Source organism: Lactuca sativa, chromosome 8 (genome assembly GCF_002870075.4).
Source record: "Lactuca sativa cultivar Salinas chromosome 8, Lsat_Salinas_v11, whole genome shotgun sequence".
In the NCBI taxonomy this organism is placed as follows: Eukaryota; Viridiplantae; Streptophyta; class Magnoliopsida; order Asterales; family Asteraceae; genus Lactuca; species Lactuca sativa.
Window position 1 is genome coordinate 155,441,768 of NC_056630.2, and position 15,049 is coordinate 155,456,816.

Genomic DNA, 15,049 nt, shown 5'->3' on the forward strand with positions numbered 1-15,049 from the left:
AGAGCATTGTTTATAGTGAACTCAGTATATCGATCCACATAAGATATACAAACTATAAATACATTGGGACCGAAAGTCTCTGATTTAAAGTTTTCAAAACAACTATACTTTTAGAAATAAATAATCCCTCGGTAAAAGTAAGAGCATGTGCACACACACACTAGGGTCAGTATCACGATGGGATGGGACAAAAGTAGTAATTGTTGAACAATACGAGTAGGCTTGGGGATGTATAGTCAGGACTGGGAATGACATATCCTGATCAACTATGTCTCACCCAGAAATGATTACCATATGCCCAGGAATGGTCGTAGGAGTTGCAACAAGTCTAAAAACTTACCAACACTACCACAATGAAATACCATAGGGGTATTTGGAATTATTATAATTACTTATGTGAGAACTAAATAGAGTTTTATCAATAGGTCAATAACTGCCTAGAGGATACAATAAAACTATATGTATCCAGGACGTCATAGGCTTAGAATCTGTGAATCTTTGCTTTACTTCCTATTCTCGTTGGATTGGGGATTTAGAGTTAGGATCGCTTATTCGAAGGTCTATCCTGTCCCAAATACATGTGACTAGTATACCCTAAATAATATATTGAAGTACCTGATAAAGATCACCTTATAATTATCTAATTAGTACGTCTACTTAGTTATCTTTTATATCCCCATTTCTCGCAAAGATATTATGGCTAAATTCCTTCTCCACGACGACCCGTACTACCCTAACCACGGCAATACTGAATGGCTCGGAGAGGAGCCATAGGGTGAGTACCAAATCCCTTTGGATGATCACCAAGCTGAAGGCTTCGCTGATGGCCCTGACCCCAACCCTGAAGTGGAGAACCTACCCTGATAGCCCTTGTTCCAAATCCTAACCCTCGTCCGGTTATTCAAGGCCCAACGCCTCCTTAGGTAGAGTGCTTGGAAACCTGGAAAGAAGAACACGACCAACCTAGGTTGTTAAGTGGAGACATTCGAATCTTTCAGAATCCGGAGACTACACTATTCAAGGGAACCGTAGCTTTGCCCAAAACCTTCCTTACGTTAATGAGATGTAAACCTATTATCCTCGAACCCTATACTACAAACAATATACATATGGTAACTCTAAGAAATTCTTAATATGTATAAAGTAATTTAGAAAGGGATCAGGCGAAACGAATCACTAGTTGCATTTGAGTCACCACCACTAAAATTCATTCACGAGGACTTTGTTGCGAAATACATACAAAATACTTTTAAAACAGAACATGATACAGACAAGTCTGGCTTGATAACTTCTGACTTGTCTCTATTATTAAAAACTTATCGTTTGTACGTCTCTACCAACTTATGACAGGACTATGCCGCCAAAGAAAAAGTCCAGACCCTCCGGGAGCACAGCACCGCCCCCTCCGCAGTTTGATCCCATAATGTTTCAAGCTGCCGTAACAGCAGCAGTGGCGGCAGCAATGTCGCAAATGGGTACAAATGGATCCGGCGGCTTCGGATCCGGGAATACTAACTCGAATTAGGGGGACAGCACAGGACGCACTAAGGAGTGTTCTTACAAAGACTTCACAAATGGCAAGCCCGATTCTTTCGACGGAAGCGGGGGGCGTCATCGCGCTGATGCAATGGTTTGAAAGGACCGAAGCAGTCTTTGAAATCTGCGCTTGTCCCGAAGCGAGCAAAGTCAAGTATGCGGCATTCACTTTTACAAGAAAAGCTCTTACTTGGTGGAATAGCCGAGTTAAGTCACTTACTCCTGCAGTGGCTAACTCTATAAGCTGGGAGGATCTAAAAGCTTTAATGCTAAAAGAGTATTGCCCAAGAGGCGAAGTGCAAAAACTAGAAGAGGAACTCTGGAACCTCAAAATGTCGGGAATGGATCTCGAAGCTTATACTGCCCGATTCAATGACCTAGCACTCCTCTGTCCTGCGATGGTCACCCCAGAGGAGAAGAAGATAGAACGATACCTTTGGGGGCTATCATCCCAGATTCATGATAGTGTATTGGCCTCAAGACCAACTACCTTCGACAGCGCCAAGGAGTTGGCACAACAACTGATCGACCATCGAGCCAGCCGTGACACTTCGACAACCACGCCAATTGTCGCGATTCATGCTGCCACAACCCTCACCACATCAACTCCCATAAAGCAATATGCTGGAACCCTTCCGAAATGTAACAAGTGTAGCTTCCATCACACTGGGGCTTGTAGAGAATTGTATTGTAAGAACTGCAATAGAAAAGGACACACTACCCGTTTCTGTAAGGCACCGGTACGACCCATCAACCAGTTCCCCGGCTCTGGAGTAAGCCCAGCCTGTTACAAATGTGGGGAAACAGGCCACTTTAAAAGGAACTGCCCAAGAGCAAGGGATGCCAGTGGTGGTGGAAGGGTACTTGCGATCACCGAAGGAGAGGCCACCCCGGAACTGCCCGCAAATAATAGTACGTGTTTCTAACATCGACGACTAAATTCCAAATTTCTTTATTTAATTAAGTCTAGCATCAATTAAAGCATGCATAGTAGTAATGCCAAGGATTAAACTGAGAGCATAAACAATAGGAAATCCCAAGGCCGTCATAAGACCATTCTAGGAATTTGCTTCGACTCCGCAGTGGGACTGCATCATAGGGATGTAGGTCAAACTTTCGAGAACATGTTTCTACTTTATAGGTGAGCGGTTAAAATACATCTAGGTTCAATGTTAGCCCTGACTAGGAACTCTAATTCATTAAGAAGAATTACTAAGTTATTTGTTATGATTTCCTCGCTTATACATTCCCCAGTTATATATAACAAATACCTGGTAGATAATAAAATGTGGGAATTCTGACTTAGTTTCTTTTCCTCGTTGGGATGTGAAACTGAAATAGAATCACACATTTTACTATCCGCCCAGTATTGGTTATATCATAATGTGTATAAGCTAAGTTTCATGTATGATAACTCGTCTCTTAGTCAGAATCAAAATAATGTAGAGCCGACCTTAGTCATTTTCAAACTCCTTGCCTAAATTCGAATTTCGGGACGAAATTCCCTCTAACGGGGGGATGATGTGACAACCGTCAATTTTCGGTCAAGTCAAAGTCAACAAAAGTCAACAAGTCAAACCGGTCAACCCAATTTGCCGTGAGTACTAGAGTTTACGTTAAGTAACTTCTAAACAACTCTCTATTCTAATGAGAGATCATAAATCGAAAAGTGCGTTCATCTAAATCTCCTTAACCTAAAACGGTGGTACGTAGAAAGCCAAACCGATACAACAATGTTACATACTCATCGGGAGTATGCAAGATCCCTAATCAAGGTTTAACTGGGTTTAAGGACCTTGCAGTGCGTAGCCGGACACTCAAAAAGGTCACCAGTGAAACCTCTCTCACATATCTCTAAGTATGTGAAACCTCTCCCACATATCTCTAAGTATGTGAAACCTCTCCCACATATCTCTAAGTATGTGAAATCTCTCCCGAATCTCTCTAAGTATGTGAAATCTCTCCCAAATCTCTCTAAGTATGTGAAATCTCTCTCACATATCTCTTTGTATGCGAAATCTCTCCAAGTATGTCAAATCTCTCCCAAATCTCTCCAAGTATGTCAAATCTCTCCCAAATCTCTCTAAGTATGTGAAATCTCTCTCACATATCTCTTTGTATGTGAAATCTCTCCAAGTATGTCAAATCTCTCCCAAATCTCTCCAAGTATGTGAAATCTCTCTCACGTATCTCTTCGTATGTGAAATCTCTCCAAGTATGTCAAATCTCTCCCAAATCTCTCCAAGTATGTGAAATCTCTCTCACGTATCTCTTCGTATGTGAAATCTCTCCAAGTACGTCAAATCTCTCCCAAATCTCTCTGAGAACGAGGAATCTCTCTCAAATCTCTCTCGAAATCTCTCCCAACTTTCTATAATCACTCGGGGCATCCCGACCCTCGAATTTGGCGAAAATAGCCCAAGAACGGAAGTCTACGCGAAAAACGGACTTAAGGGAACGAACCCTCCGAACCGAAAGCACTATTCATGAGGGTCCGAACCGAAAGTACTGTTCATGAGCTGAACCGAAAGTACTGTTCATCCGAACCGAACCCGGCCATGAAAGAGATCCGAACCGAACCCTGCTAAGAAGAAAGGTCCGAACCGAACCTCACATGGAAGGAAGGTCCGAACCGAAGTTACTGTTCACTACTGTTCACAACAGTAGCTTCGGTTCTAGCCACCCTTCGGACCGAACTCTACCTTCGCGTCGGATAGCTGCCTCGGACCGAACCTGCTTTCGCTTCCCACTTCGCTTCGGACTGCATCGCCTCGGACCAGACCCTCGCCTCGCCCCTTCTTCTGGCTCGCGCCTTCGCTTCCGAGACCAGCCACCCGCGTCCGAACCCAAGCGCCGCCGGACCAGACTTCGGCCTAGGGACCGAGCCTCGGCCTAGGTCCGAAGAAACTTGCTGGAAATTACATTTTTCGCCCGTTTTTGCATATTTTTGCGTTTTAAACCCATTTTTAATTATTTTAACATGGGATTTTCACCCAAAACTTTATTTTTAAATATAAGGCCCCTAAATTAATGATTTAATCACATTTTAAGGATAAAATCTTATTAAAAAGGAGTTGATAAAGTACAAAAAGAAGAGTGTTGACTTTACCTTATTTTATGACACAAGCAACCCCATACCCACTCCATGATCAACCCACACTCCTCCCCACCATACCTTGTACTTTTTACCTCCCTCACAAGCCACCTCCATGCTTTGAGAGCTGGATTTTCACCCTCTCTCCTCATTTTCTCTCATTTGTTCTCATTTTCACAAGAAGATCAAACTCCTTTCTCTCCCACTTTCTCTCTCTAGAAATCCAAGATTCAAGGGATGATCTTGAGAGTTTCCTCCACCTTTGGTAAGCATAATCCATTTCATTTATGATTACCTTTATTATTTCCACTCAAATCATGGATATCTTACACAAACTCCATTATATTTGTGTTAGAGCTTCGAATCTTCAAACGGTTCTTCTAGTGTTCTTGGGTTGAACACTTCTCTTCTTCATCACTTATCTACTGAAATCACACAAGGTGAGTTCATACCCCTACATTTTCACGTTTTCTCAAGTTTTTAGGGGGGGGGGGGGGGGGGGGGGGGAATACAAGTTAAAATGCTTAGAACATAACTACATTTTTCTAACAGCTTTTATCAGAAAAGTTTCACTCCATTTACGGACTGTTTTGGACATCTTAAATATTTTTGTTTTCAAAACTGTTTTAGGTGCATGTAGTTCCACTTCTTAGCTTTAAAATGACTACTTGCACATCTCCATACGATTTTTCTACAATTTATGGTGATTTTTACAAAACCGCCTATCATTTCAAACATCAATCCGGACCAGTCTGTGATTATGGACTTTTTCACCCAAGTTAGGGATCATTAAAAATTATAATAAAAATTATGAACAAACTAGACTCATTTTCCAAACTCTCAGAAGTTACAGAACCTGATTTGGACATTTTATGATTTTTCTACAATTTTTCCAATATCAGTTACAGAAAAGGTTATTAACAGAAAAACACAATAAATTTCATTTCACCTTGTAACATGTCGAGCAAGGTATACATCGTTAGTTGATTTTGTGTAGTCGCAATATATGACAAATTTTGTATTCCTACATAGACATACATCAGAAAACACATGGATTTACATCTTCACAAGTATGACAAATATATATATATATAAATACGATATTACGAGGCTATATTCATTAAAATATAAACATTGATAAATTATGACAAGTAAGGCCTATGCTCATTCCCACGAAATCAATCGTTAAACTATAATAGGTATAGTTTAGGGCCATTCATATAACAAACACAATATTAAAGGTCTTACACTTACAAAAGAGTTATTGCCGCTATGGACGATTAAGATAAACTATAATAAGTATAGTTAAGCCATTATACCCCCACAAACGAACTTGATAGTTATAATTGGTATAGTTATGGTAAATACATATTACAAACAAAGTAATAAACTATAATAGGTATAGTTTATGTTTCATCTACTCTAGGAACTTAATTACAAGAAAGGAATTCACCATCACTTTCGATAAGCTATTCATATGCATAGTTCAGGTTCACTAATCTCTATTATTCCCCGGTGAACTATGATATGTATAGGTTATATTCACATTAATACATCATATAGGTCATATTCCCATCACTTTCGATAAGCTATTCATATGCATAGTTCAGGTTCACTAATCTCTATTATTCCCCGGTGAACTATGATATGTATAGGTTATATTCACATTAATACATCATATAGGTCATATTCCCACCACTTTCGATAAGCTATTCATATGCATAGTTCAGGTTCACTAATCTCTATTATTCCCCGGTGAACTATGATATGTATAGGTTATATTCACATTAATACATCATATAGGTCATATTCCCACCACTTTCGATAAGCTATTCATATGCATAGTTCAGGTTCACTAATCTCTATTATTCCCCGGTGAACTATGATATGTATAGGTTATATTCACATTAATACATCATATAGGTCATATTCCCATCACTTTCGATAAGCTATTCATATGCATAGTTCAGGTTCACTAATCTCTACCATTCCCCGGTGAACTATGATATGTATAGGTTATAATCACAATAGATTTTCATATGGTCAGACTTCAACTATAATCGTTGAGCGTATATGCTTGAGTCATACAAGAATTTAGTCTGGATTGGCTTGGAATTGGTGGTGCCCGCCTCATCTCCTGTTCCTTGTTTGGTTGTGGACCTAGGGCGGACCCATTACATTCGACGTTTTATCTAACCTAAATCTTATATAACTTATATAGGCTGGACAATTATAGGGGAAATCTACGGGTAAATCTAGAATACATCAACGTATCATTTAGGATTATTCTGTTTACACTTAACTAAGAAAATATTGGATTTTCTGGAAATCAAACTTCATCGATTTTAAAAAAAAGGAAAACGGTTTCTACTCCAAACAAAACTCTTATGAACTCACCAACTTAATTGTTGACACTCTTTTTCAAAACTACTTGTATTCTCAGGAAATCAGTGAAACAGGAAAATTTCAGCGCTTTGAGGATGGGACGATAAACCGTCAACAATTTATTTTTGTCATCATATTGTAATTGATTTTGAAACATGTAAACATACACTTTGATGTAACTCTTTCAATTATATTTATGATGGTTGTAAATACTTTGAGCACTATTATACACGTTGTTGTGATACTGTACATGAAGTCCTCCACCCCTGGACGTTTCCGCCATCCTTGGTTTGGGGGTGTGACACTTATAAACTATTTTTCTTGACTTGATTAGTGTATAATAGCTTAAGTTATGTTTATTTCCTTTATCATGTCTTAGATCTCGGTTTTTACACACTTTTTGATAACATATTCATCCCAAAACACATGATAACACACACATACATGCATCAAATCACACATAACATACATTTACACATAGATCTACATATTTTCTCGTATTCTCCCCCATAAAACTCATAAAAATCAAAAAGGAAGGGGTATGAAACTCACCTTGAGTTGTGATTTCGGTTTTGAAGAATGTTGGGAGAAGTTTGATGTTACATTCGGACCTAACAAGCCCTCCTTTGTTGATTTCGAACATAGAGGGTTTCTAAGAGAGTGATCATGATTTTGCATGGGTTAGGAAGAGATTTTTGATAAAACAAAGAATCTAGATCAAAGATCCAAGCATGATCTTACCTTAGATGAAGAATTTGTGGGATAATTTCCTTGAAAGCTCCCTAGATCTCGAAAATTTTGGAGAGGAATGGAGAGAGTTTCTTTGAGAGATTTTTGAGTGAAGTGTGTGTGTTGGTGTTGTTTCAGCTGAGAGAAAGAGAGAGGAGAAGAGAGAGATCTTAAGGTGATGTGTGCATGGAGACATGGGATAAGTTGCATGGAAGACCATTATGTAAAGATGCGGTGGCCATGAGAAGTCAACTCCTCCTTTCATTTGGGCTTGGACCGAGATTTGGAGAGGGAAAAGGAAAGAATTGGGCCCTTAAATGCGTAAGTCCAAATCACAAATAATTTAGATAACTATTGGCCCAAAATAAATCTAGAAATGATTTTTATGGCGCATTAGGGCTAATTAGGTTAGTTATGGCCCACTGAGGTCCATTAAGGTATTTTATTTCATTCTAGGCCCAATATGGCCCAAAATGTTAAAATAAATGAAAGTGGGTCCAATTAGAGTCCATTCAAGAGTTCTAAGCCCAAGATAGTCCAATTGGAAGCTTATTGGTCCATTGGGCCCCATAATGAAATCCTAGTCCAAAATGGACTCAAACAAGGATTTTTCTAGGGTTTCCAATTGTTTGTTGGCTATTTGCAGTGCATGTATGATGTGTTTGATTGAGATTTTGTTGTTAATGAATAAGCATCTTACATGCTTTCCCATTGTTGGTTTACATTTGTTATCTTTGTTCAATGTTTACAAGGCTTGAAATTCCAAGTTGTGACATAATAGGAATAATGTAATCATGTAGTTGTTATCCTTTTGTATTAGGATTAACACGACATCGCGGTTAGCGAAATATATAACCTTTGAACATCTGTAGATTGTCCAATTTTCCTCTGTAGCTACAGCAGGTTTAAGGAAGGGTTAGTCCCGTAAAGGTACACCTAGTATAAGTATTAACCGTAGGCATCCGTAGATGGTCATTTACCTCTGTAGCGAACAGTAGGCTAAAGGAATGGTTAGTCCCGTAAAGGTACCCCTAGTATAAGTAATAACCGTAGGCATCCGTTGATGTTCATCTACCACTATTGCTAACAGGTGGGTTTCAGAATGGTTAGTCCCGTCTAGATATCCCGTTGAACTGGGATAGGCAGGACAATTTACACAGAAGGTACTAATAATTCATCCTAGTGAATCGAGATACATGTATTAATGTAAGTGTATACAGGTAAATGTATCTATGTAAAGGTATTCATGTAAGGTATTCATGTAAGCGTATCTATGTAGACGTATTCATGTAACATGTAATGTATAGTATAGACTCATGAATGAACTGACTCTGGTGTAATTCCTTGTAATAGGAATATTGTTTTGTATCTCCTAACTGTCCCTATAATAGTTAATAGGAAGGTAATTGATTGTCCAAACAGGTTTATACACCCTTGATACACAAGAGTGTGGGAAACTAAATGAAGGATGAAAACTATAATATCAATACATATATAAGAACATAAGTGTATAGATATAGTTTGGTTCAAGAAGGTAAAAATGGTTTTGTAAGACATCTAAGAGTTTTGAACAATAATTAACAATGACTTGATGTCATTTTAATAAACATTTAAAACATAATACTTTTGCTATCAAGGTATTTTAAGATATAAAACCATTTCATGCATCACATTTTGTAGTATGTGAAATCTGATGAATGAAAACACAGTTATAAATACATATGATTGATTTAATAACATGTTTTTTTCTACTTGTATTCCCCCCCCTCATTAAAGCATTTCAAATCATTTAAAACATTGATTAAGGGGTATGAACTCACCTGTTGTGAGTGGTTCTAACGGGTATGCGTGTAGGGATGAGAAGTTCCACGAATGAAGTCCCGAGACACAATAAGTCCTAAATGACATATAAGGACACATATTGACATGAATATAGTGTTCATAACATCTATATGAAAGGAAACAACTTCCGGGACTAGGAAACACCTTGACTAAGTGTTGGAATCACATGTGATTCAACATAGGCAGGTATAAAGGCACTCACATGAGTTTACTACCTTGAGTTCACGGCCCAAGGGAGTTTGCGGCCTTAAACTCATGGCTACTCATGTGGGAATGCATGTTTGAAGGCTAGGGAATGATTTAGGGACATTAGCTCTAACCTAGGATGAAAAAGACTACCTTCTTTGGAGTTTTTGAGGAGTTCACGGCCCTAATGAGTTTACTGTCATAAACTCATGGCCATTTATGTTTATGAGGGTCCTAAAGGTCATAAGGAAGCATTCTAACTTCAAGCCTAAGCCTTAGGAAGTGTTTGTGGCATCAAAACACCCCTTACTTGAGTTTACAGCCCATGGACCATTTGGTCATGTGTTTGCGGCCGTGAACACCTATGGGTGTTGGTATTTTGATTGTTTTGGGTCCTAGACACATCAAGGTAAAGTGCTATGCTAGTCTCTTGGCTCAATGAAGGCATTTAGGGCATTTTGGCAACTTAAAATGGAGTTCACGGCCCAAGAACATCCTTGGCCGTGAACTCACTTTTAGCCCTTGATTATTATTGTTTTTGATGTCTAAACAAGCCATGGGAAATCTCTAGGTTCTGTTCCAAAGTTTGGAGAGACATTGGGCACACTTTGGCCCTAAATTTAGTGTTCACGGTCCAAGAAGATCTTGGGCCGTGAACACCATTTACTTGGTGTTTTGAGGTTGTTTTCTATCCCTAAACTCATTAGTGTACAAGTCCAAACTAGTTTCATTGCTTAAGGAAGGACTAGGCACCATTTGGCCCTTATAAAAGAGTTTACTCCCCAGGGTGTTCTTGGGCAGTAAACTCACAAATATTGTTGTTTTGTTATGATTTTGATGTTATTAAGCACAATCTAAGCTATATAATACAACTAGATAGAAGTACTCATGATTTGGGATGAAAACCCAAAGATCCGTGAGAGAGAATTCGGCTTTTCTCTAGTTGGAAATGTAACTAATGAACAAATATGGTTCAGAATCCTATATATATAGTCCTGGGATTTTTGGCAGAAAATATCTTATTCACGAAATGAACTCTAATATCATAGAGTTTTGGAATAACAGAGTTGCACAAAACCCTAGTGCATCCTCTCTCCTGATATCTCTTTAAGTGTAAATCCTAAAATGCTCAAACTTATACCCAAAAGTATGGAAATTCACTGTAACTGTTCTAACTTCTATTGAATTGATATGGTTTGTTCATAATGGAAATTTCGGGTTGTCACAGAATGTGTAGGCGGCGAACATTACCTTGCTTTCTTCCGGTCATACACAGATCTCGAACACCGATTCTGTCTTCTTAAACCATCTAGTCAAGGATATGACACCTCCGCTGCCATAGAAAGACTTGGGTTTGGAATTTGAGAAGTCCTTGTAGGAGCATCCTCTTTGGCGTCCATAGATTTTGCCCTGATTAGAACTATTTGATACCGTTTCCATTCCTATTTGTACCATTTGTACTGATTTGTGCCTTAGCGGCTGCTACTGTGGCTTGGAAGACAGCAGAGTCCATCTGTGGAGGTGGTGGCTGTAGTGGTGGATCCGCTGATGTGTTTTTGACACGCCTAATAATTCTACATGGTGGCATACTTCTGACATAAAGTTTAAAGATTGAATGATGATAATGATGGGTTTTGAGAATAACAACATTCTTATGTGATCATGCAACCCTAATTGCTTTGGTTCTATTTTTTTCTCTCACTATACACGCAAATAGAAATTCCAAAGCAACAAACCTAATACTAGCATGCAAATTACGAAATATATATGAAAACTAGAGTTAGAATATTAACTTGCTTGCTATCTCATAATATCAAGTATTCCTTGGATGATCTTAACTCTTGAAAGCTTTAGTGCCTCAAGTGTTGCAGCTCTAATGGACTCACAAACACCAATAGCAAAGAAGGAGAGGAGAGAGGTGGTAAGGCACTATAAAAATCGGCTAGGGTTTCTTCTAGAAGCTTAGAGCCGAAAATCACATGTCAGAGTGGTCTTTATATAGCTGAGGCTACTAGGGTTTGTAGGTGGAAACCTCAATTTGATTGCTTAGGCCTTAAGCAGTTCATGGACCTCCACAATAGAAGCCTTGGACGAAACTCTATAAGGCCTCGTATCGATTTCGTCACTCCCTTCTATAGGAGTCCATCAACCTACGTCTACAACTATCATTGATTTGCAAAGCCAGTACCCGTACTTTCAATCAATTCCTTTAATCCCATAATGTCACACCCCGGTCCAGACGGCAGAAACGTTTGGAGGCGGGTGACTTCATTGTGCAATATCATAACAACTGGATATAAATGAAACATAGCAAATCCAAACATCATACATCAATATATCAAACTTACATTGTTTTACATCATGTTCATGTTTTTGAATTACACAAAAGAAACAATGGTGAGTAAATTTGAAACAACATCAAAATAATTCAGCATCCGCGGTCCACAAACCTGCTTACTGATATCCTGAGAATACAAGTCGTTTGAAAAGCATCAACTTAAAATATTTTGTTGAGTTCATAAGCATTTTGCATATTAATCTGTGATAGCTGGAAAAACCAGAAAATCCAATATTTTCTTGTCAAAATAGTTGTAAGTCTCGTTTACAATCAAGTATTAGTTGCTTGTGTGTGTTAGTTTATTGTTTTCCAAATCATATACAATTGATTTCCCCAGAAAATCCTATATTTTATGATGTGTAAATATAGTAGTGTTAAAACACTAATACTTGTGTGGTAAAAGGTTCATTTAAAGTATCCAAACAATCATTGATATAGTCGAAAGGTGTAACTTATGTTTATTTTTAAACAATTCACTTTTATATTCTAAGTGAGTCGTTATAACCATACTAATATGAAGGAGGCATGTCTTGGCGTTTCTCAGGCGCCCACGATTGTTTAAAGATATTTCTCACCCTAGACTGGTCGATCTAGCTGTAGCGAACAATGAAGGTGCGGGGTGTCAACCCCGTATCTAACTAGAATACTAACAGGTTTTTGAGCAAATCGTGAAAATCCTTTATTCATTAAATAAATAGCAATAGTTGTACTCGTTGCATATATATATTGTTTTCATTTATTGAGGATAATCCACTTGGAATCACAATTATCAAATAAAACCCATATTTGCCAAAAATTGTCATAAGCGGTTAAAAATTTGGTGAATTGTTGAAAATGGCCCATGTCTTCTAAAATACTCATTTTACGCTTACAATTGAGAAAATATTCAAAAAGGCCCTTGTTTATCAAAAAATTTCATTTTTGATCCTTTAAAAATTGAGTTGTTCAATAATTTCCCAAATTTATCCCATGATTCAAAATAGTCCCTATTTATTTATATGGCCCTAAAAATATCATTAATCCCATAAACTAACTATTTCCAAATATTTTCTTCATCAACTTGTTTTAAGCAAAATTTTGAAGCAATCCTTATGGTTTTTGTCATAATAATTTGTGACTCATGAATTGTAACATATTAGATCTTGGTTTTATACATCATTTGTACATTATAGTTCAAGCACTTGAAACTTGCACCAAGTTTCAAATTCTAGGACTAGTTTATATGGAGTTTCCATAGATTTAACACATATATAACTGAGCACACATGTATAAAAGCAAATATATCAAGATTTAAACAAAACTTTGACTTGTATCCCCCCCCCCCCCCAAAAAAAAAACCATGAAAACATCAAAAAGAGGGGTATGAAGCTCACCTTGGGTAGGAGAATGTGTGGATGAAGTGGTGTGATGAGAAGTTTGAGCCTAGAACACTTAAAGTGTTGGATGAACATCTTGGGGATTGACTAGCATAAGGTTATGAACACATAATTTATGTGTGAGTAGAAGATTCACATTAATTAAATGTATCAACCATTACAAGTCATGAATTACTTACCAAAGGCTATGGAGGATTGTGAAGAACATGGTTTCTGGGACTAAGTCTTGCGCTTTCTTGGGAGAGTTCACGGAGGTTCACAATATGCAAAATGAATTGTGGAAATGATGAAAGGAGTTTACGCTTCTTAATATGGGGATACGAATTGGATATGATGTTATCTTGGTTTACTGTTGGATAATGCATGAATTACTGAGATATGTATTGGAAATCTACGCATTACAGCTCATAACCACCATGCACACACTTAATTTGGAAGGTGTTCACGGTCTAGATGGACCTTAAACCTTGGTCAACTGTCAAAGGAAGGCCCACTAAGGTGGTTTACAGCCTAAGGGGAGTACCTTATGGTGTTCACGGCCTTAAAGTGGCCTAGGTTGGTGTCACGGCCAATGTTTGGATGCTTAGGGTGGTTCACAGTCCACTTATGGTGGCTTGAAGTAGTTTACATCCTAAGTGGGTTCTTGGGGTGTGTTCACAGCCAACCATTGATTCCTAGGGTAGTGTTCATGGTCTTTATGTATAAGAATTTTAATATGTGTGTTTTGTTGTTTATGTGATTTGTATTTGACATAACTTAAATTTCTTATTGTTTGTATTGACTTAGGAGGCTTTAGGATAGTATAATTCTCAAAAACATTTCATTACCAAAGCATAATTATAGCATAGATACACTATTACATATACATGACTCTTTTGGTTTGGTTTCTAGACTTGAAAATTTCCAGCTGTGACATCATCCCCCCGTTATTAGAAGTAATTCTTACGGACTAGCGAAAAGATGAGGGTATTTCTGCATCATTTGATCCTCGCATCCCCACCTCAATTTCGGTCCGCACTTGGCGTTCCATCTAACCTTTACAATGGGGATGCGTCTTTGTTTCGTGCGCTTGACTTCTCTATCCATAATCTCGATAGGCTGTTTGAAGAATAGAAGGTTCTCGTTTACTTCAATCTCATCTAATGTAACTATGAGGGTTTCGTCTGATATACACTTCTTTAGGTTTGACACGTGGAATAGAGGGTGTACATTACTAAGTTCTAAGGGTAGTTGGAGTTTGTAAGCTACCAGACCAATCCGGGCAAGGATCTTGAATGGTTCGATGTATCGAGGATTTAGTTTACCTCTCTTTCCAAATCGAATCATTCCTTTCCAAGGGGAGACTTTTAATAGCACCCGATCACCCACTTAGAATTCTAGAGGCTTTCGCCTTTTATCTGCATAGCTCTTTTCTCGGTCCTGCGATGCTTGGAGTCGTGCTCGGATTTGGACTATCTTGTTTGTGGTTTCTCGTATGATCTCAGGTCCAGTGAGTGTTCTGTTGGGAGTTACCCTTTTTCCAGCTGGGTGTCTCTCACCTCAGCTCAACAGAGGCGCGATCTG